The 24,904-nt window shown below is 40.4% G+C and overlaps 1 pseudogene; it reads left to right on the forward strand.

Moving 5' to 3' along the window:
* The first annotated feature begins 24,020 nt into the window (after window positions 1-24,020).
* LOC128572969 (securin-like) lies at window positions 24,021-24,588 on the forward strand (annotated as a pseudogene).
* The last annotated feature ends 316 nt before the right edge of the window (window positions 24,589-24,904 follow it).

Here is a 24,904-nt window from a genome sequence, read left to right on the forward strand (position 1 = left end):
TTCCCCACTCACAAAAATTGATTCAAGATGGATAAAGGACTTAAACTTAAGGCATGAAACAATAAAAATCCTCCAAGAAAGCATAGGAAAAACACTGGAAGATATTGGCCTGGGGGAAGACTTCATGAAGAAGACTGCCATGGCAATTGCAACAACAACAAAAATAAACAAATGGGACTTCATTAAACTGAAAAGCTTCTGTACAGCTAAGGAGACAATAACCAAAGCAAAGAGACAACCTACACAATGGGAAAGGATATTTGCATATTTTCAGTCAGACAAAAGCTTGATAACCAGGATCTATAGAGAACTCAAATTAATTCACATGAAAAAAGCCAACAATCCCTTATATCAATGGGCAAGAGACATGAATAGAACTTTCTCTAAAGACGACAGACGAATGGCTAACAAACACATGAAAAAATGTTCATCATCTCTATATATTAGAGAAATGCAAATCAAAACAACCCTGAGATATCATCTAACCCCACTGAGAATGGCCCACATCACAAAATCTCAAAACTGCAGATGCTGGCGTGGATGTGGAGAGAAGGGAACACTTTTACACTGCTGGTGGGACTGCAAACTAGTACAACCTTTCTGGAAGGAAGTATGGAGAAACCTCAAAGCACTCAAGCTAGACCTCCCATTCGATCCTGCAATCCCATTACTGGGCATCTACCCAGAAGGAAAAAAATCCTTTTATCATAAGGACACTTGTACTAGACTGTTTATTGCAGCTCAATTTACCATTGCCAAAATGTGGCAACAGCCTAAATGCCCACCAACCCAGGAATGGATTAACAAGCTGTGGTATATCTATACCATGGAATACTATTCAGCTATTAAAAAAAAGTGGAGACTTCACATCCTTCGTATTAACCTGGATGGAAGTGGAAGACATTATTCTTAGTAAAGCATCACAAGAATGGAGAAGCATGAATCCTTTGTACTCAATTTTGATATGAGGACAATTAATGACAATTAAGGTTATGGGGGGGAGGAAAAGCAGAAAGAGGGACGGAGGGAGGGGAGTGGGGCCTTGGTGTGTGTCACATTTTCCGGGGGCAAGACATGATTGCAAGAGGGACTTTACCTAACAATTGCAATCAGTGTAACCTAGCTTATTATACCCTCAATGAATCCCTAACAATAAAAAATTAAAAAATAAATAAATAAATAAAAGAATTGAGTCTCTTTTCATAAAGAAGCCAGGCCAATGAGAACCTATACATCTCACCATTTCAATAAAAGAGATCACCCAGCATTAACATGCCTTTGATGAGGCATTGGTTTATTATTTTTAGTTATTTCTCAATAATCACACAACTGGCCTCATCACACAATGAGCTTTGTAATAATGAATTTTCAAAAGAAAGCAAACATTTCCTTGGAGGCTACTTTCTCCCAATGAATTTGGCATTGGCATGCTCCGGTTTGAAGAATTTTATCTCCAAATGTGCTGGGATTTCTCTTTTATCTAGCTGCCTGCCTTGTTGAAACTTTCCCTGACACACAAAGGAAGGCCTACAAAATGGCCAGTCTTCCCCAAGACTTCAAAAGTGCTCAGTAAGCCAGATAAAATCTGTCCCCGGATTTTCTTCTTCCTTGACAAATATTTTGGAAAACTTCACTTCTGAGTACAGGGCTACTTGGTTGAACTGAAGATGCTAATGAAAAGATGGACTATTTTGAGTCAAAATTAGAGACAGCTCATTACTCAAAGGCTTGTGGACAACAACATATCCTTTACTAAGACCAGTGGAGCCATTCAGACAACACCATATCAAAAGGCAGGATACAGGAAGAAGTTTGGTGGCATCTCCTAACTCAAACGTCTTCTTGGCCTGGCACAGTGGGTCATGCTTGTAATCCCAGCACTCTGGGAGGCCAAGGCAGGTGGATTCCTTGAGCTCAAAAGTTCAAGACCAGCCTGAGCAAGAGCAAGACCCCCGTCTCTACCAAAAATAAAAAACCTAGCTGGGTATTATGGTGGGCACCTATAGTCCCAGCTACTTGGGAGGCTGAGACAAGAGAATGGCTTGAACCCAGGAGTTGAGGTTGCTGTGAACTAGGCTGAAGCCAGGGCACCCTAGCCAATAGAGTGAGACATTGTCTAAAAAAAAAAAAAAACTTCTTAAAAAAACTCTTGTAAATTTAAGGCCTGTAAGACCTCAAAACACAGTGGTTCTAGAACAGGAGGCTACGATTAAAGATAACTAGGAATACATTGTCCAGATCAAAGTAATTCTAGCAATTGTCCTTCTGTATCACAGGATTGTATATGCACCCTGGGTTTGCACCTTCTCCCTCTGGACATTATTGTTGATATTGATAAATATTGGATTTCTAGATTATGAAGCTAAGCTGTAAGATTTTGTAGCTTCATACCCTCACTAGCCATTACCTGGTCTAAAGTTAACCACACTCCAGTCTCTAGACTGGACATCTTACTTTATTGACTTAGAATATATTTGCTCGAAGGCAGAGATGAGACCAGATAACCTTTCGAGCTCTCTATGGGTATGTAGGAAAATTAAAATTTAAAAAAATAAATAAATCCTCAATCTGAGCTCAGCAGTTACACAAGAATATGAATGTGAGTCTATATACGGAAGTCTTAAACCATGAATGATTTCAGCATAGGAAAAGTCAAAAAAAAAAATCAATTAACAAAATCAACTGAAAAGGATAAGTTTACCTTTTTCCAAGGCAAAAAAAAAACAAAACCTCATTAGTATCATTCTCTAAAATAGATCTTTCATTGAAAGCTATGTTTTTTTGTTTTGTTTTTTTTTTGGCAGTTTTGGCCTGGGCTGGGCTTGAATCCACCACCCCCGGTATATGGGGCCAGCACCCTACTCCTTGAGCCACGGGCACCACCCTGTTTTTTATTTTTAATTAGTTCAATAAATGCCAATGGGGGGCCTTCTCCCCTTTCTCCTGCTTAGGTTAACTCCCCAAGCTGTGGAATCACCATTGGAAATCAGCTGCATTTCAGTCTTTGATCCTCGAAGACCAAAGTCTACAATTTCACTAGAAAAGTGTCAGTTACTTGTAAGACGTTAGAGGAGAAAAAGTTATAACATCCCCTTAAAACCCCTTCAAATAGGTAACTGTGAACATGTCAGAGAGAAGGGCCTGCTCTACATTAAGCAAAGTACAAAGGTGATCATCACCCATAAAAGAAGGGCTTTATATTAAACTTCTCCCAGCACAAAAGAAGAAAAACAATTAAAAAAAAATTAGACTGTGTTTTCTAGAGAAATCTTTGAGTCTTTTTGTGTATAACAATCTTCATTTACTAAAGAAGTAAACAAAGTATAGAAGGTCAAGTCTTCTTGACTTTCTTTCTAAATGTCTATCCCAAGTTGTGTAAGCTGCCTCATTGAAGTAAAATAATACCACAATATCAAAAGCTTTTCTGTTAGAAAATAGTTCTCAATTCCTGGAAATGACTTATTCCAAGCTATGCAATATGGGTGCTCCCTTGGAATTCATTTTATTGGCTCTTGGCTTATAGTTTCTATTTTTCTGTCCTTTGCTTATTTGTTTTTTAATGGGAAAGTAAGCATTGTTTCTGAACAAGCTGAGAAAAGCAGTTGGAGGGACCATATTTACAAACAAGTAGGAGAGAACACACAGTTCCATGTCCATGTAGCAAGGTCACATTCAGGAATCTTGCAAGTTCCCACCCAAAGCCTACTCAGTTTCCTCCTCAGGTTGAAACTAAAAAGTAGGCCTGAAGATGCCATTATCTGTTTATCCAGACATGCTCTAAGTTCAGGAAAAAGGACAAATTCTTGAGGGATCTGCTGAATTATTAAAATAAATATTTACGTGGAGAATACAGTTAAGTGGGTAGCTTTCTTCATGTTTTTACATTATTAAAAGAGCCACAGAGATTTCATTCATGATTTAACAGTTGAGTTGGTAAAGACCCTGTCTCCATTTCCTAGGACATGGCTGACATTCAATTATTCTTCAGAACAGCCACTTGATTATAATTGATTATAATCTTCAATAATCAATTGAAGATTATTCAATTGATTCTGAAGTACTGGTTGGATTGGTATCTGCACTGGTAGCCAAATAAATGAGATTTCTATGAAACTCATCAGGCCAGCCCTTTTCCCTTTTTCTGATACTCCACAGTTCAGCAGATCAGCTGGTCTTTCTGCTCAGTGAGTAGGGTCCCGGCCCCATATACCAAGGGTAATGGGTTCAAACCCAGCCCCGGCCAAACTGCAACAACAACAAAAACTAAAATAAATAAAAGTCTTTTTAAAAACTTAAAAAAAAAGCAAAAGAAAGAGCCACTGGGCAGTTTTATGATTGACTTCAGCCTTGCCTCTCAGCCAATCCAATATGAAGACCACAGACATCACAGGGAGCCCAGTCTGAAACTTCAGAGACCAGGGACTACCCACCACTCACCTCCCTTCACTTACTTTTCTGATGCTCCTAAAAGGTAAATTCATTCATGCATCTCTTTGGTATGTTTGTGTCTGTATTTTTTTAATTATTAGATGCATCCCTTAAATTATGTACTTTGTAAGATAAAAATGCATTGTAATGAGTTTTTTTTTGTAATTATGGGTTTTATTTTGTTTGTTTGGGGGTTTTTTTGTTTTTTGTTTTTTGTTTTTTTTTTGTAGAGACAGAGTCTCACCCTCGATAGAGTGCTGTGGCATCACACAGCTCACAGCAACCTCCAACTCCTGGGCTTAGGTGATTCTCTTGCCTCAGCCTCCTGAGTAGCTGGGACTACAGGCATCCGCCACAATGCCTGGCTACTTTTTTGTTGTTGTTGCAGTTTGGCCAGGGCCAGGTTTGAACCTGCCACCCTCGGTATATGAGGCCAGTGCCCTACCCACTGAGCCACAGGCGCAGCCCCATTGTAATGAGTTTTTAAAAAAAAAAAAATCTCACCCTTAATTCTTTTATTTAGTGGCATTTTCCTGTTTAAAATAAGTAGAACACTGTTTGACTTCAAACATACTTTCTATAAGAAAATTATTTTAAATATACATTTTTTAAATATATACACATGTGCTTTAAAAGAATTTAAACTGTTAGTTTGGTTGTGACTCGTGCCGACTGAAATTTGAGAATTGCCTCACCTTCACAAATGTCATGCATCTATCATGGTTTGCTAAACATTTGCTCTACATTGCAGATTTATGATCTGCTTTTGTTCCTTTGTGGACACTAGGTTCCAGCCATGTTTCTACCTAATCATTCTCACCTCCCTATACAAGTTCAAAGTTCCATTTTCCCAGAATCCTTCTCGGAGATCAACAAGTATATCAAATTTCTGCTTCAGCATAGTGGGACTATCTCATACAATCTGCAACTCTCAGTCTGATATACAATGATATTTTAATTGTGTGTCTTATTTGCAAGATATCTGATCATGTAGTATTAAGCAAGTTCCAATGTTTACTTTGGAGCACTATTTCTTTCCCCGGGTTCATTTGGCTGGTTTCACATTCTGGTGTAATAATATATCATACACAAACTTCAGGAAGAAATTAGAAAAACAGTCTATTCATAAGAAGTGTTTAAGAAGCCTACTGGGTTGGAGGACTTTCTCCCCTCATTGAGATCATTGTATTTATTTATTTTAAAAGAAAGATTAATCTATAAATTATATGCTAAGAGAAAACCTCATAGTAGACACAGTGAGCCCAAAATCCTTCAATGCTCTTTGGGTGGCAGGGCATCTCAATGCCTAGGAGAATCAAGCTTATCCTTGAGATGGTGGATTCTGTCACAGAATTTCCTGCTTCTTATTGGCTGGTTCCTGCCCAGGTTTGAGACTGTAACCAATGCCCCTACTGTAGTTTCATGGGCCTAACTTGGCCTGAATAGAGTATCCTAGTTTTAATGCATCAGTACCATTTCTTTCTCTTGCCGAGTACCCAAGAGGATGTCTACAGTCCATTCAGAAAACATTCCTTTTGAAAACTCTTAGCTAGGAAACTGATACCTATCTCTGCATTCACAAAAACAGAATTCTCATCTCTGAAACTTAGGTTCTTATAAAGGAACTTTTGTTGAGGTGGCCGCTGATTTGTTGACATTGTATTTGTGTTGGGTTGCCCCCAAATGGCTATGTCTGAAACTGTTGGCGACAAGACCACCTCTCTATCTCCTCCTTTTCCCTTCATAGCTGCATAGAGCAATTAACAGTTATAGGCAAGAGGCAATTCTCAAATTTTAGTTAGCGCCAATAACATCAAAAGCTTCAGGTTAAATTCAATGAAAGCACATACACAGTATACAAAATTGACGTGGAGTCTTCTTCTGGACCCTTCCGTCTGTTCTGCCTACTTTGCCTCAAAGTTTGTTCAAGGAAAAAACAACAGTGTCAGAAATAGCCAGGGTAGGGAGGGTGTGACAGCTCGAATCTCCTGGAGGCCTCCTGGTTGAGGCTGGCACTCAGTTAACGCCTCGTCTATGTGGTCTGGGCTCCCTCACGGCATGGCCGCCTCAGAGTTCAATTGTGAATATCCCAGGGAACAAGGAGAAAATAGTATCACCTTTTCCAACCTAGCTGTGAAAGTTATGCACCATTCTATTGGCTGCAATAAAGTAACAAGGCCACTCAGAATATAGGAGAGAGAACATAGATTTTACCTCTCAATGGGAACATGTCAAGAAATTTGAGTCAAAATAAATAAATAAATAAATAGAAATTTGTAGTCTTTTTTTAAAAACTACCACGCTTATCCAACTTGTCCCTTAAACACAACATGTCACTGCTTTCAAACCGATCTCGTCATGATTTTTTCATCTCACATACACACATACACCCACGCATACACACATATTCTAGAATCCTCTTCACCACAGGATATTCATGTTTTATTTTTCTCTGAAATATACCTTAAGTTTTCTCCTTTGTCTGTATGAAGGAACCCAAGAGAATGCAGCTTCAAATATTTGAACCTGTAAGGTAAGACCAACAAAAAGGGTCTGAGGTCAAAGGCAGGAGAGCCAGGAGAACCAGCGAGGTAAGTTCCACGCTGTGACTGAAGGCTAAAGGATACCAACACTCTGACTCAAGACCATCAAACAGAGAAAACAAATTCTCTCTTCCCTGCCTTCTGCTTCACTGAGGCCTTTAATGGATTACATGAGCCTCACTCATATTGAGGAGGACAGCCTGCTTTACTAAATCCACTGATCCAAATGTTAATCTCATCCAGAAATGCCCACACAGATACCCTCAGAGTAATGTAAATATTTAATCTCTGGGTACTTGTGTCATAATCAAGTTGACACATAAGATTAACCATTGCATTCACCAGGACATTATAGGACCTTCTTCCAAAACTTATACATTTGTTCATGTATCCACTGAACAAATATTTTTTCTTTTCTGTGTATCTATTAATTTCTTTTCTATATAAGCTGAGAATACAATGGCAAAAAAAAAGGTAAAGAAATAATATGAAGTCAGACAAATAAGTTCATGAATTCATCATAAAATAAGTGCTAATCACCACACTGATGAATATCATTATAGTCACCCGTGAAGTACTCCCCTTGGAAAGCTATACATCAGTGCCAGTGTGTAGTCCAGCCTTCAAAGCACTTTTGGAACTCTTTTTCTGGATTGGCTATCAGCTCTGTGGTTATATGGGTTCTGACAATTAAGTTTGCGAACTCATCCTAGAAAAAGTGCTACATGCCTCATTGCTGAATATCAGTGGCTACAGTCACCAGATGGCCAATGGGAGTACTTCAAAGGTGACCCTAAAAGCAAGTACAAGAATGCTAGGATTATAAGCACGGGCCACCACGAGGCAGGTGGTGACCTGAGCTCTTGAGTTCAAGACCAACTTCAGCCAGAGCCATAGTGAGACCCCCATCTCTAAAAAATAGCAGGGCATTGAGGTGAGCACCTGTAGTCCCACTACTTGGGAGGCTGAGGCAAGAAAATTGCCTAAGCCTAGGAATTTGAGGTTGCTGTGAGTTATGATGCCATGGCACTATACCGAGAGTGACAAAGTGAGACTTTGTCTTAAAAAAAAAAAAATCAAGTAAAAGATGATGCAAATTTTACATTTACTTTAATCATAGGATACATACAATGTTCACAGTGGATGGTATTCTTCCGACATCAGCGGTCCCTAACAGTTTTGACACCAGGGACCAGTTTCACAGATGACAGTTTTTCCACAAAGCAGGGAGCAAGGGGATGGTTTTAGGATGATTCAAGTACATTGCATCTCCACCTCAGATCATCAGGCCTTAGAGGCTTAGTCTCCTAAGCAGCTCCCAACCTAAACCCCTTGCACATGCAATTTCCAATAAGGTTCACACTCCTTTAAGAATCTAATGCTGCTGCTGATGTAATGGGGGTGGGGAAGAGCTCAGGCAGTGATGGGAGCGACAGGAGGGGCTAGAAACACAGACCAAGCTTCCTCCCTGTCCTGCCAGTTCTTCACCTCTTGCTGTGCGGCCTGGTGTCTAACAGGCCATGGGGGTTGAGAATGGGACCTCACATCATTTCAAATTTCCCCAAATAGAAAAAGCCAATGTCAAGGTTAAAACTATCACATAATGGTCTGGGTGTGGTGACTCACGCCTATAATCCTAGCAACTCTGGGAGACGAGGTGGATGGATGGCTTGAGCTCAGGGGTTTAAGACCAGCCTGAGCAAGAATGAGACCTCATCTCTACTAAATATGGAAAAACTAGCTGGGCATGGTGGCACATGTCTGTAGTCCTAGCTACTCGGAAGGCTGAGGCAAGAGGATTGCTCAAGCCCAAGAGGTTGCTGGAGTCTCTCTCATAAAAAAAAAGAAAAGAAAAGAAATCACATAACAAGCTTCTTTTTTGTGTCAAGGGAGTGTAAAACATTCTCCTTTGGGGGATGAATATTCTAGAAATTCTTTTTCAGGCATAGAGAAAAATGGGACTTGTACCCTCAGCCTTTTGTGACTTTCTCTGAGCTTCTTTAAGGCTTTGCCACCCCTACCAGCCTAGTACCAGGGAACCAGGCTCCAGAGATGAGGCTCATAGATTCAATATCATTCTGGAAAGCATAAGTGTGAAATGGAAGCCAAATTCACTTAGTTCCCTTTACAGAAGTGTCAGCTCCTTTCAGAAAACTGCTGTCTTCCCGGCCAGTGAAGGAGAAAGAAAGCACTTTGTCTCATTCACTTCATCACACAAAACCATTTAATGGGCTTGACAGCTGCTGCTTGCTAATTACCGGGCAAACTTCTCAGCACACGGTTTGTTGCATCAACAGGTCCCTAAACAATCCAGCAATTGTTTGGGGGGAAGCTTGGGCAGTTGGGGTTGAGGCTTTTATGTCAATTATCCCCACTGGTTGTCATGGCCGGGAGCTACTCCAGCGTAATGAACGGAACCAAAGGATAAGGACACTGGGGCCTGCATACCCCTGGAGAACATTCCACTTATATCTATGTTTCTAGCTGTTGAAGATATGATGAAAGAGGTGGGCGTTCTAGACCTTGCCTGCTCCAAGGAAACACTAAATAGCTCCCATTTTGCAAAAGTCTGGCAGTTAGATAAAGTTTATTCTCTGCAGAAATGTAATATCATTTCAACCCGGTCTATATGTTTGGGGAATTGTAGCATTGATTAAAAGGTTAAAAAAAAATTAATTGTCTTTCATTCTCTAGAGTTTATTTATTGGAAGGTAAAGAGAGAGGAGGGCTAAAAAGGGAGGGGAAAGGAAGACAAAGGTACACTTTCTTTGGTGGCTATGGAGTCTTTGTGTTCAAAAGGTAAAAAATACCAAGAATTGAGAAAAGCAGAATGTGCCATCAGTTTACCAAAATCCACTTTCACTTCTTTCTGAGCAGGAGTCCAGAGCACGCTTCCCAGAGGCCCCTGCAGTTTGGTGTGGTTGTCCAGTACAAGCACTCATGAGCACAGCAATGAGTGACCCAGGCCTTCAGGGAGCTGACATGCCCCTCTGTGCTTTTTTCCCCTTCTTGCAAGTAAAACGTGGACATGCTATCACCAGCTTCTACCATGGAGGAAAAATTCTCCAAGAGAACAGGGAGGTGGGAGAGGACAGAGAAATGACTTAGAAGGAACCTATGTCCTGAAATAATCAAGAAAAAGAGCAGCCTGCATCTGGAACATTCACCCTGGACTGTCTTACAAAAGAAGCTGCTTTGTCTTTGAAGCCGCTGACTGTGCTATTGGGTCTATTTGTTACAGCAGCTCAGCCTTTTGCTCTGCCTAAAATACAGAAATGATTCTGGAATCAAATCACAAAGGGAATCTGTGGGTCCCTCCCACTCCTTTGCCAGCTCTCAATATATCACACATCATTGTGCAGAAAGCCAAACTTTGGCCAAGACTGGAGGCAGCAATTCCCCCAAACCTCCCAAACTCTTTCCTCTGGAAAGCAGCTCATTCATTCTGGGCAGCCATGATATTCTTCAGCCTTCCCTTCAGAAGAATTTGGTGCTGTCGTTGTAAGGCTGCAGCCAAGGGTTCCTAGGTTTGTGATGCTGAGAGATGGGAACTTCCTTCCAAGACCCAGAAATCAAGTCCAACGTCCAAGATATCTCTACATCCTACCAAGAGGCTACCAAGGAATTGTGAATGCGGGAGTCAGATATGTGGAAATTGCTAGAATCCTTATATCTTTTCTGACTCACCTATGAGAAGAAAATCATTTTTCTGGAGAAAATTCTCTGTGGACAATTACTCACAGACTGACTGAGGCATACCCTACTGGCCAAAGAGAGGTAATGAATTCAACTCATTCCTTGAGGTTATTATTATTAATATCTTCAACTTTAAAAAAAAAGTTATATTTAGGTTGTGAGTTCATATTTAAAAATCAACATGTTATTAATTAACATAAAAGTTATTCATTCGACCTATGTTATACATAGGTTTCAAAAGAACTTTCTACAGTGATGAAAATGTTCTACATTGGAGGCGGAGCAAGATGGCAGCCGAGTAACAGCTTCCTTGCATCTGGGCACCGTGAGTCTGGGGATATAGGACTCCAGACATCTCTGGACAGTGGGATCTGCCTATTATCACCCCTGAGAGGATACAGGGAGTCAGCAAGAGACTTCTGGACCCCAAGAGGAGGACTAAAACAGTGGAAAACCGGCAAGTGGCTGCGTGTGTTCAATCCGTCTAAACCCGCCCGCAACTGTAAGTTCAGTAGCAGTGAGACTGCAAACCAGAAAGGCCTTACCTGTGAACTGTTTTGGTGTCTTTGGACTTGGCACTCAGCTGAACTGCCTTGGGGAGAGCCTGAGCGGGAGCGCGGAGAACTTTGGCCTCTGTCTAGGGCCCCAGTCTGAGCCGCTGAGCCAGACGGAGCTAATAGTGTTTGGCTCTGGGTCACAGGCAGACATTGTGAGCGATCTGCCCCGGCAAGCTCCGCCCTCAGGGTCGCGGAGCTGGAATTGGGTGGGAGCTGGTAACCCAGCGACCAAGTAGCCTAAGGGCAGGGTCTGAGCCGCCTTGCAGCCCTAACCCTCGGGGGCAGAGGGAGACCAGTTTTGACACACAGGGTAAGTGGATAGCCACTTCAGCAGTGATTCCAGCGACAAGCACTTCCCTGAGAAAGCTTCTGCTCAGTAAGTGAACAAGTTCAAAGTGCCTTTTAAGTGGGCCGAAGAGAGATTTAGGGTGTCTACCTGCTGGGGTTTGAGAAACTAGCAGCCTCCAGTCTATCAGAACTGTGATTAACATCTCATACCACAGAAGACCATGTGTTGCCCAGACAATATTCAATAACATATACATACTGCTTTGTATTTGGTTGTGTTTTTTTTTTTTTTTTTTTTGGTTTGGTTGGGTTTTTTTGTTTATTTTGATGTTGTGGATTGTTGTTTTGTTTTTTAAGTTCAACCTTTTCCATACAGATCCTTTTTCTTTCTCAATTTTTCTAGTTTAATTATATTTTCCCATTGCTGCCTATTTCAATAATTAGAACTTCACTTTTGTTAGTGTTTCTACCGCTATTATTTGGTTTTTCCAGCCAATTTTATCCCGTAAAGTTTTCTGTTTGCTTGTTTTGGTTTGATTTATAGCATTTTTGTCTTTCCTCTCTACTTGGTGGAGGTGGGGTACTGTGTCTGATCACGTTAGCAAAGAGCTGCTGACCTCAAGGGAACCACCCAACTGGGCACCCCCAGAAGGTGTTTTTTTTTTTTTTTTAAGGTAGTATCAAAGTACACTACTGTAAACCTATATTGCTTTGTCTACCTCTTTCTGTGCCTCTCTTCTTTTTGTCAATATTCCTTTTACCCACCCCCTCTCCTTTCTCTATTTTTCTTTTTTTTTTTCAATCACTCGGTCCTCCTTTCTTACATCCCTTTTTTGCTCTTCAACCTTCTCACCCTTCTGGTCCTGTAACCCTTAGTCCACAGGCACGAGAACTTAAAGAGCAAGAGGAAGTGAAAGGAAAATTAGGGCAAGGAAACAGATAAAAGAAATCACTCATGAGGAAGAATCAGCAGAAAACTCCAGGCAACATGAAGAACCAGTCCAGAACAACCCCGCCAAGGGACCATGAGGTAGCTACTGCAGAGGATTCCACCTATACAGAAATGTTAGGAATGACAGAAAGGGAATTTAGAATACACATGTTGAAAACAATGAAAGAAATGATGGAAACAATGAAGGAAACTGCTAATAAAGTGGAAAATAACCAAATGGAAATCCAAAAACAGAATCAAATAAGAGATGAACGATATGAAGAATATAAAAAGGATATAGCAGAGCTGAAGGAAATGAAACAATCAGGGAACATAAAGATGCAATGGAAAGTATCAGCAACAGGTTAGACCATGCAGAAGAAAGAATTTCAGAGGTAGAAGACAAAGTTTTTGAGATAACTCAGATAGAAAAAGAGGCAGAAAAGAAGAGAGAGAAAGCAGAATGTTCACTGTCAGAATTATGGGACTTTATGAAGCGTTCCAACATACGAGTTATAGGAATCCCAGAAGGGGAAGAAGAATGCCCCAGAGGAATGGAAGCCATACTAGAGAATATTATAAAAGAAAATTTCCCAAATATCACCAAAGATTCTGACACACTGCTTTCAGAGGGCTATCGGACCCCAGGTCGCCTCAACTCTAACCAAGCTTCTCCAAGACACATTGTGATGAACCTGTCCAAAGTCAAGACAAAAGAAAAGATTCTGCAAGCTGCCAGGAGTAAGCGCCAGTTGACCTACAGGGGCAAATCCATCAGAGTGACCACAGACTTCTCTAATGAAACTTTCCAAGCAAGAAGACAATGGTCATCTACCTTTAATCTACTTAAACAGAACAATTTCCAGCCCAGAATTCTGTACCCTGCTAAGCTAAGCTTCGAAATTGACAGAGAAATCAAATCATTTACGGATATACAAACATTGAGGAAATTCGCCACAACAAGACCAGCTCTATAGGAAATACTTCAACCTGTTCTGCACACTGACCACCACAATGGATCAGCAGCAAAGTAAGAACTCAGAAATCAAAGGACAGAACCTAACCTCCACACTGATGCAAAAGATAAAACTAAGCAATGGACTCTCACAAAATAAGACGAATAGAATACTACCACACTTATCAATTATCTCAATAAATGTTAATGGCTTGAATTCCCCACTGAACAGACATAGATTGGTTGACTGGATTAAAAAACACAAGCCATCCATTTGCTGTCTGCAAGAAACACACCTGGCTTCAAAAGACAAATTAAAGTTCCGAGTCAAGGGTTGGAAGACAATTTTTCAGGCAAATGGAATTCAGAAAAAAAGAGGAGTTGCAATCTTATTTTCAGATACATGTGGATTTAAAGTAACTAAAGTCAAAAAAGACAAAGATGGTCACTTTATATTGGTCAAGGGAAAAATACAACAAGAAGACATTTCAATTCTAAATATCTATGCACCCAATTTAAATGCTCCCAGATTCTTGAAACAGACCTTACTCAGTCTGAGCAATATGATATCTGATAATACCATAATAACAGGGGACCTTAACACTCCTCTTACAGAGCTGGACAGATCCTCTAAACAGAAATTAAACAAGGATATAAGAGACTTAAATGAGATCCTAGAACAAATGTGCTTGATAGACACATATAGAACACTCCATCCCAAAGATAAAGAATATACATTCTTCTCATCACCCCATGGAACATTCTCCAAAATTGATCATATCCTGGGACACAAAACAAATATCAACAGAATCAAAGAATTGAAATTTTACCTTGTATCTTCTCAGACCATAAGGCACTAAAGGTGGAACTCAACTCTAACAAAAATGCTCGACCCCACCCAAAGGCATGGAAACTAAACAATCTTCTGTTGAATAACAGATGGGTGAAGGAAGAAATAAAACAGGAAATCATTAACTTCCTTGAGCATAACAACAATGAAGACACAAGCTACCAAAACCTGTGGGATACTGCAAAAGCAGTTTTGAGAGGAAAATTCATCACTTTAGATGCCTACATTCAAAAAACAGAAAGAAAGCACATCAACAATCTCACAAGAGATCTTATGGAATTGGAAAAAGAAGAACAATCTAAGCCTAAACTCAGTAGAAGAAAAGAAATATTCAAAATCAAATCAGAGATCAATGAAATTGAAAACAAAAGAATCATTCAGAAAATTAATGAAACAAGGAGTTGGTTTTTTGAAAAAATAAATAAAATAGATAAACATTGGCCAGACTAACGAGGAATAGGAAAGTAAAATCTCTAGTAACCTCAATCAGAAATGATAAAGGGGAAATAACAACTGATCCCACAGAGATACAAGAGACCATCTCTGAATACTACCAGAAACACTATGCCCAAAAATTTGACAATGTGAAAGAAATGGATCAATATTTGGAATCACACCCTCTCCCTAGACTCAGCCAGGAAGAAATAGAGCTCCTGAACAGACCAATTTCAAGCACTGAGATCAAAGAAACAATAAAAAGCTTCCAACCAAAAAATGCCCTGGTCCAGATGGCTTCACTCCAGAATTCTATCAAACCTTCAAGGAAGAGCTTATTCCTGTACTGCAGAAATTATTCCAAAAAATTGAGGAGGAAGGAATCTTCCCCAACACATTCTATGAAGCAAACATCACCCTGATACCAAAACCAGGAAAACACCCAAACAAAAAGGAGAATTTCAGACCAATCTCACTCATGAACATAGACGCAAAAATTCTCAACAAAATCCTAGCCAATAGATTACAGCTTATCATCAAAAAAGTCATTCATCATGATCAAGTAGGCTTCATCCCAGGGATGCAAGGCTGGTTTAACATACGCAAGTCTATAAACATTATCCACCATATTAACAGAGGCAAAAGTAAAGATCACATGATCCTCTCAATAGATGCAGAAAAGGCATTCAATAAAATCCAGCATCCTTTTCTAATTAGAACACTGAAGAGTATAGGCATAGGTGGCACATTTCTAAAACTGATTGAAGCTATCTATGACAAACCCACTGAATGGAGTGGGTTTTCAGTTTTACTCCATTCAATATTTTACTGAATGGAGTAAAACTGAAAGCTTTTCCTCTTAGAACTGGAACCAGACAAGGTTGTCCTCTGTCACCTTTACTATTCAACGTAGTGCTGGAAGTTCTAGCCAATACAATTAGGCAAGACAAGGAAATAAAGGGAATCCAAATGGGAGCAGAGGAGGTCAAACTCTCCCTCTTTGCTGACGACATGATCTTATACTTAGAGAACCCCAAAGACTCAACCACAAGACTCCTAGAAGTCATCAAAAAATACAGTAATGTTTCAGGATATAAAATCAATGTCCACAAGTCAGTAGCCTTTGTGTACACCAGTAACAGTCAAGATGAGAAGCTAATTAAGGACGCAACTCCCTTCACCATAGTCTCAAAGAAAATGAAATACCTAGGAATATACCTAACGAAGGAGGTGAAGGACCTCTATAAAGAAAATTATGAAATCCTCAGAAAGGAAATAGCAGAGGATATTAACAAATGGAAGAACATACCATGCTCATGGATGGGAAGAATCAACATTGTTAAAATGTCTATACTTCCCAAAGCAATCTACCTATTCAATGCCATTCCTATCAAAATACCAACATTGTACTTTCAAGATTTGGAAAAAATGATTCTGCGTTTTGTATGGAACCGGAAAAAAACCCGTATAGCTAAAGCAGTTCTCTGTAACAAAAATAAAGCTGGGGGCATCAGCATACCAGATTTTAGTCTGTACTACAAAGCCATAGTGCTCAAGACAGCACTATGGTACTGGCACAAAAACAGAGACATAGACACTTGGAATCAAATTGAAAATAAGAAATGAAACTAACATTTTACAACCACCTAATCTTTGATAAACCAAACAAGAACATACCTTGGGGGAAAGACTCTCTATTCAATAAATGGTGTTGGGAGAACTGGATGTCTACATGTAAAAGACTGAAACTGGACCCACACCTTTCCCCACTCACAAAAATTGATTCAAGATGGATAAAGGACTTAAATTTAAGGCATGAAACAATAAAAATCCTCCAAGAAAGCATAGGAAAAACACTGGAAGATATTGGCCTGGGGGAAGACTTCATGAAGAAGACTGCCATGGCAATTGCAACAACAACAAAAATAAACAAATGGGACTTCAATAAGCTGAAAAGCTTCTGTACAGCTAAGGAGACAATAACCAAAGCAAAGAGACAACCTACACAATGGGAAAGGATATTTGCATATTTTGAATCAGACAAAAGCTTGATAACTAGGATCTATAGAGAACTCAAATTAATCCACATGAAAAAAGCCAACAATCCCTTATATCAATGGGCAAGAGACATGAATAGAACTTTCTCTAAAGACGACAGACGAATGGCTAACAAACACATGAAAAAATGTTCATCATCTCTATATATTAGAGAAATGCAAATCAAAACAACCCTGAGATATCATCTAACCCCAGTGAGAATGGCCCACATCACAAAATCTCAAAACTGCAGATGCTGGCGTGGATGTGGAGAGAAGGGAACACTTTTACACTGCTGGTGGGACTGCAAACTAGTACAACCTTTCTGGAAGGAAGTATGGAGAAACCTCAAAGCACTCAAGCTAGACCTCCCATTTGATCCTGCAATCCCATTACTGGGCATCTACCCAGAAGGAAAGAAATCCTTTTATCATAAGGACACTTGTACTAGACTGTTTATTGCAGCTCAATTTACAATCGCCAAAATGTGGAAATAGCCTAAATGCCCCCCAACCGAGGAGTGGATTAACCAACTGTGGTATATGTATACCATGGAATACTATTCAGCCATTAAAAAAAATGGAGACTTTACATCCTTTGTATTAACCTGGATGGACGTGGAAGACATTATTCTTAGTAAAGCATCACAAGAATGGAGAAGCATGAATCCTATGTACTCAATTTTGATATGAGGACAATTAATGACAATTATGGTTATGGGGGGGAAGCAGAAAGAGGGAAGGAGGGAGGTGGGTGGGGCCTTGGTGTGTGTCACACTTTATGGGGGCAAGACATGATTGCAAGAGGGACTTTACCTAACAATTGCAATCAGTGTAACCTGGCTTATTGTACCCTCAATGAATCCCGAACAATAAAAAAAATAAATAAATAAAAAGGATCCCCAGAAAACTCTAAAGTGTTACCAAGATGGAGAAGCATAAACGTCCCCTGGGAACCCTGATTAATAGCAGATGCTAATCCCCCCTCAGTCTGGGAGGGGCCTGAGAAACTGTATTTCTCACAAGATTCCCGGGGAGCTAATGGTGCTGTCAAGGACCACCTTCCTGAGGCACCCAATGAAATAATCTACTCCCCAAAGTCACCTAGTCCAGCCAGGACTAATTAGGTCTCACCTGGATTTTCCTCCTGTTCTAATCCTACACAGACTCAAACAGACATGGCATTTTTGTGTATGTACTATTGTTTTGTGTATGAATATCTGATAGCAAGAATTCTTTTTTTAAATTTTTGATCAGTATGAGGGCAGATACAAATAGCCTGAGGGAAAATCTAAGTTGTAGTTGTGCTCTTTGCCCAGGAAGTGTGCCATATACCCCTACATTGTTCCCACTAGGAAGGAAGCTGCCCACCCTCTCCCCCTGCTTGGATTTAATTGAATTTTTCTCTCGTGAGCACACTTTGGTGTTAATCTACAAGTTTCCAATTAGTATCGAGGGGAGGGTGATTGGTAGGATTACACCTGCGGTACATCTTACCAGGGTATATGTGAAACTTAGTAAATGTAGAATGTAAATGTCTTAGCACAATAACTAAGAAAATGCCAGGAAGGCTATGTTAACCAGTGTGATGAAAATGTGTCAAACGGTCTATAAAGCCAGTATATGTGCCCCATGATCACATTAATGTACACAGCTATGATTTAATAAAAAAAAAATTAGTATTGAAAAAAAAAAAAAGAAAATGTTCTACATTGACACTATCCAGTATGGCAGCTGCCAGTCACTTGGCTGACAAGCACCTGACAGGTGGCTAGAACAGATTAAGGTATTTACATTTGAACAGATACATGTGGCTAACAGTTACTCTATTAGTACAACTTTTGACAAAGGGTAGGCATCATTTTTCTGTAAAGGGCCAGATAATAAACATTTTAGTCTTTCTAGCCCTCTGGTTTCTGTCACGGTGATTCAGCCCTTTTGTCATAGTGCCAGCAGCAGCCAAAGACAATATACAAAAGAATGGGAATGACTGCATTTCAATAAAACTTTATTTACAATAACAGGGGGCCATTCTAGACTTGCTGACTTTATGTCTCCATAAGTTACTTTTCAGAACTGAATAGCCCCTTGTTCTGCCTTCCTGACATTGCCCTGTCCTCGGCCCCAGGCCCCAGGCAGGTGTCAGCTCCTTTCAGACCATCATCCTTACACAGCCCAGAAACAAAGGGAAAATCAACTTGGCCAGATTATCTTATAGGACCAAAACTGTCATTTTTGTTGTCACCTTTATTTTAAAATTAAAAAGATAAATAAATCTAAAAGCCTTTTTGCCACATGGTAAAGACAAATCAATACACTCGATTTCTCCGAGTTTCAAAGAAGCCATGTTTCATTTTTTAATTTTATCTCCAAACCATAACTGCTGAATAGAGGATACACTATATCCCACATTTTAAGGCTCAGTGAGGAAGAGGGATGAGAGAAAGAGTCTTAGGGCCAGAAAGTCAGAGCGAACGAAGAACCTGGAACAGACTCAAAAGGAAATGCTCTGCACAATCAGACTTTTGGTTTAATATTAATTACAGAAACATTTCATTTTAGCTTGCAATTATACCCTAAAATATTGCAATGTGCTTAGAGAATGGCCTTCTTCCACCCTGCCCAAGAGGCATAGAGATAATTGTAGCCCAGATCCATTCGTTAGAAAAGCACATGAATCCTTGGTATCCTCAAACATACGCCATTTATAGTTTCCTTTTGTGGTCACTCTGGAGGAAAATGGGTCTTTCTATGTAGCTATCATATGCTCAAATGCATATGACATACAGGACAGATTTTTAGTTTAGTTTTGTTTTTTGTTTTTTGGAGACAGTCTCACTCAGTTGCCCTGGGTAGTGTCATGACATCATAGCTCACAGCAACTTCAAACGCCTGGGCTCAAGTAATCCTCTTGCCTCAGCCTCCCAAGCAGTTGTGACTACCCACACCTGCCCCAGTGCCTGGCTATTTTTAAAGACAGGGTCTCCCACTTGCTCAGGCTGGTCTCGAACTCCTGAGCTCAAGCATTTTACCTGCCTGGACCTCCCAGAGTGCTAAGATTACAGGTGTGAGCCACCATGTCTGGCCTCCAGGACAGATTAAAAAACAAAGCTAATGGAGGCAACTCTATATATACTGTGCCTTTCTGCTGGGAATGTTGCATTGCCCCCTAAACTTAGCATTAAGAGGTGTTGGCAGAGCAAGACCTGCTTATGGTGCTTGGTACTTAGAACCCATGCAGAGAAAGGGTCGAGAAGAAGCCAGAACAGAGTTTCAGTGAAGCACTGCAGTGGTGCCCACTGGCTCAGATTGTTTCTTATTCCTTGCCGGTTTCTGAGTACCTCTGGCTTTCTAATACTTCACACTGGGAATGGCAAAAGCACCTCTCACACTCACACTCCAAGCCTTGCACCACCTTCATCAGCCTACCCCTGGCAGGTTCTCTCCAATGCGTGGCTGATGAATGGGTCTGTCCTGCTGCTGTGGCCAACTGCACAGAGGCTAGCTGGTTATACTAGAAGTTGATGATGTCACTCTCGGGGATGAGTCAACAGGTGCAGGTAAACGGAAGGGGTGGGAACCAAGAGAGCCCTGAAGATACCACAGCCTTCTAACATCCTGACAGAGAAAAAAGAAGAATACAGAAAAAGACAGGACAAAATGGGGGCGGGGAGGAGAACTCAGTGCGCCCAGGGTGCATTCTGCCCCTGCAGACCCTCAGCTCTCTAGGCCGGGTCTTCAGCCCTGCCCCAGAAGCCTTCCTTAGGAGGCATGAGTATGTATGTGATCATCAATGCAGGCCTCCTGGCAGGGAGATTTGTCTGGAGTTTTCCACAAAGATTTTGAATGCACTGTTAAAAACATGCCCTTTCCAAATGAGGTAGCCAGGGATCAGCTCTCTCTCTGCAGGGTTAGGAAGACTCTAAGAATCTCCGAGTTGTAATCATTAGAGGCACAGGACCTCTCTCAATCAGAGGTCCTTCATATTCAATAAGAGTAGCAGTGGCATTTCCCTGCAGCCCTGACCAGGGGAAACACATTCCCACCTCTGGCTCCACAAGGGCCAATTGGGGCTCTTGGCAGTCCCTTGGGGTTGTCTTAGGCAGAAGAGTCCTACAATCCTCCTTAACTCTAAAGGCTGTGAGGAGTGAGAGTCCTATAGACCCAGACCTGGTCAGTCCTGCTTTGCACATGGGTGACTGAGAACATTGTCAACACGCACCGACTCCTAAAACCCAGAGGAGACTTTTGCATGATTTAGGTTTTGCACTATGTTATAATCCTCTAAAAGTCTCATATACCCGTTACCCCAGCTGAGACTATACAGATCATTTGCTCAGCACTGACCAAAAGAACTTGGATCTCCTTCTGTGGTTAACTGTTCACCACCAACTTCTGGCTCAGAAACCCAGGTCACTGTGAGTGGAAAGGATAGCACTGACCTTGATTCAGGTGATCTGAGTTCTAATCTGTTATTAGAGATTCATTTAATCACTCAGCTTTGGGTTTTCTTTTAGCATAAATTAAATGACAATTGGAAGGACTTCTCAAATTCTGTGGCTTCCTAAAAAAAAGTGACCTAATTAGCCAAGCATGGTGGCTCACACCTATAATCCTAGTACTCTGGGAGACTGAGATGGATGGTTAGCTTGAGCTAGGAGTTCAAGACCAGTCTGAGCAAGAGTGAGACCCCCATCTCTACCAAAAAATAGAAAAAACTAGCTGGGCGTGATGGCAGGCACCTGTAGTCCCAGCTACTGGGGAGGCTGAGGCAAGAGGATCAGTTGAGCCCAAGAGTATGAAGTTGCTGTGAGCTGTGATGCCATGCCATGATGCGCTACCCAGGGTAACAGAGTGAGATTCTGTCTAAAAAAAAAAAAATTTAGGATGCTAGATTGTATTTGAAATAGATTGACAAAGCCCCAAGAGAGTGGAATTAAAGCAAAGAAAACTGCCCTAATCAAAACAGAAGAAAAATGGCCAAATTAGCTAGTTTATTAGTATTCATGGTAATTAAAGAGATGAGACATCTAAGAAAGTCTGGGGTCCTAACAGCAAGTTTTAGATTTGTGCAAGACCAAGGAACCTCTGCGGTTAACTCTGGTCTACAATGTAAAGGAGTTTGGCTGATTCTTTACAGTGATATGGGAAAAGTGAGAAACTTTAGTAAGTGGTCCAGCCAGTCGGAAAATTATTCATTGGATGAAAGTGAAAATTTTAGCCAATGTTGAAAATGTAGAGCCTTTCTGCTATGAAGTTATAGAGCAGAAACACATGTTTCTCCATGGAAATGTGATTCCAAAAGAAACCACGGATTTTCTAGATGCACGTTTCAGTGACCACAGGTAGTGAATCCACTTCTGCTGCTGCTGAACTATTCACAAATTGGATGGAAAAAATTAGAAACCAGTTTTCCTTGCAAAATATAAGATCTATACAGGAAGCAACAGGGATTATCTCTCCAGATAAAGAAGCTTATGCAGGAGAATGTTGCTGGCCTGTATTCAGGAAAAACCAGAACTGGAATATTAGAGGAAATTTCCTTCCCAGGTCATTTTTCCCTCCACTTGACCAAAGGAGAGAGATTCATCATCTCTGGGGCAACATGGCCAGACTCATGTTGGGTCAGATGCATTCTACCATCCAATGAACCCCGGAACATTAAGGGGACAGAATTTAAAAAAAGAAAATCAAACAAAAACTTGTATAGATCATTTTCTAAAGTTCTAATTGTGTTTCTCTACTCCTGGAAGATGAGAAAAACTGAAGTAGCCTCAGTGTTTTAGGAGTCACACTATAGATTGTTGATATGATTTTATCTTCTTAGGAATAATAAGAATTATGCGTGGGACCTACACAAGAATAGTCACATCACTGTTTGGCTTATAAAAAAATCTAACCACCATCTGACAAATAGGGAGATGATTGGATAGTCTAGGGTGTATCTTTAATATAGGATAGCAAGTAACTGTTAAAAAAGAACAAAGCCCAATCTATGTATGGAACTGGAAAAAAATCTCTAAAATATGTTCTTGCGTTTAAAAAAAAAAGTAAGCTATAGATTAAGGCATACAATGTGATATAGTTTGTATTTTTTAAGTTTCACAAAAGGAAATCATGTTATATACACACACATTACAAACACATAAAAAAATTACAAACACATAAAAAAAGATCTGGAAAATTCATAAAAGCTTTGAAAGGAAAACTGATATAAAATAGGCACATTAAGGGGAATTTCAATTGCATCTCTGATGTATGAATAATTTTTTGACTAGGGTACATTGTGTGTGTTACATAGGATAAAGTGACCAATGCTTTTTCAAATGTCAGCTTCTCTTCTTGGGAACTGAGGCAAACCTCAGTTTCTTCCTCTCTGAAATAATGAAAATAATAGTTTGTACTTAAATGAGGCAGGACTCGGTGGCCCAAGGCTGTAATCCCAGCACTGTAAGAGGCCAAGGCAGGAGGATCACTTGAGCCAGGCATTGGAAGTTACAGTTTGCTAGGATGACACCACTGCACTCTAGCCTGGGCAGCAGGGCAAGAATTTGTCTCAGAAAAATAAATAGATAGATAAATAAAGATAAGTAAATGATCGTGTGATATACATACATATGTACATTTTTATATGTATGTACATATATTTCAGTACTTAACAAAAATTAAATGCTAAGTTAATGTTAGCTATTATTATTGCTGTTACTACCTCTTCTAAGATTAGACTTAACTCAGTAATGTTAAGGAGAGCCTGACAACGGCGATCACATCTCCATTCCGGAAACTTACAGGAAACGAGCAGATGATAGATAAGCTCTCACTTCTGATGTAACAGTCTTGAGATGGGTGACCCCATGGGGAAGAGACTTCCTCTGAATCAAAACTAGAGGATGCAAGGGCCAAGAGAACAGAAAGAAGGCCACACACCAGTCAGAGGAAAGGCCACTTTGATGCATATGTTCTATGTACAGATGAAGTTCTGAGATCCAACTCAACCCTAAAAACTTGTCACATAGGACAAAGCAAAAGATCTGAAACACGTGTGCTCAGGACAGGCAAGTCAAAGCCTGAGGCGCAGAGACACCTTGAGTCCCAAGCTTTCTCCATCCTAGGGAAGAAAAACTCAGGTTCTGAGAGGAGGAAGGATTGGGAGATGGAGCTGCAACATAGGTCACGGTTTGTCCTTCTTTCATCTTGTACATAGGCAGCACTTCTATCATGAGGAATCTGGAGCTCAGCATGCTTAGTGAGATTGCATAAATTCATCTTTCACGTCAGCTACACTCTTAGAATAATCCAGAATGGCTACTCTGATCTTTGTCAATAAGGAAAATGGAGAACCAGTCACTCATGCAGCTCCTAAAGACGGGCTGAAGTTGAAGTCTAGACCTTCAGTCAAAGCTTTAGATGGGCCATCTCAGGTTTCAACACCACACGTTGGCAGAATGTTTGATGCTCCACCAGCCTTACCTAAAGCTGCCAGAAGGGCTTTGGGAACTGTCAACAGAGCTACAGAGAAGTCAATAAAGACTAACGGACCTCTCAAACAAAAACAGACAAACTTTACTGCAAAAAATATGACTGAGAAGACTGCTGAAGCAAAGAGCTCTGTTCCTGCCTCAGATGACACCTATCCAAAAATAGAAAATTTATTTCCCTTCAATCCACTAGAGTTTTGACCTGCCTGAAAAGCACCGGATTGCTGACATCCCCTTGAATGGAGCATCTCTCATGATCCTTGATGAGGAGAGAAAACTTGAAAGGCTGTAACAGCTGGGGCACCCCTTTACCTCCAAAGATGCCCTCTCCACCATGGGAATCTGATCTGTTGCAGTCTCCTTAAAACATTCTGGCGACCCTGGATGTTGAGTTGCCACCTGTTTGCTATGACATAGATAATTAAATTTCTTAGTGCTTTATAGCTAACGTGTGTTTGTATTAATAAAGCATTCCTTTAACATAAAAATTCATCTTTAATATTGCAAACAAACCCAGAAGCTATTATATGACAAAATCATTTACTTACAACCACAAGCACCAAAGAACCACAATCTTTTCAAGATTATAACCATTGAAAACCAAAGAATTCAGAGTTAGTCCTTGATGGGAGCTGAGCAGTGTAAAGCCAATTCAGAGATGCAATACACCGTTCTGTAATTTACCAAACAAACTTTTAGGGTTTTTT

Source organism: Nycticebus coucang, chromosome 20 (genome assembly GCF_027406575.1).
Source record: "Nycticebus coucang isolate mNycCou1 chromosome 20, mNycCou1.pri, whole genome shotgun sequence".
Lineage (NCBI taxonomy): Eukaryota > Metazoa > Chordata > Mammalia > Primates > Lorisidae > Nycticebus > Nycticebus coucang.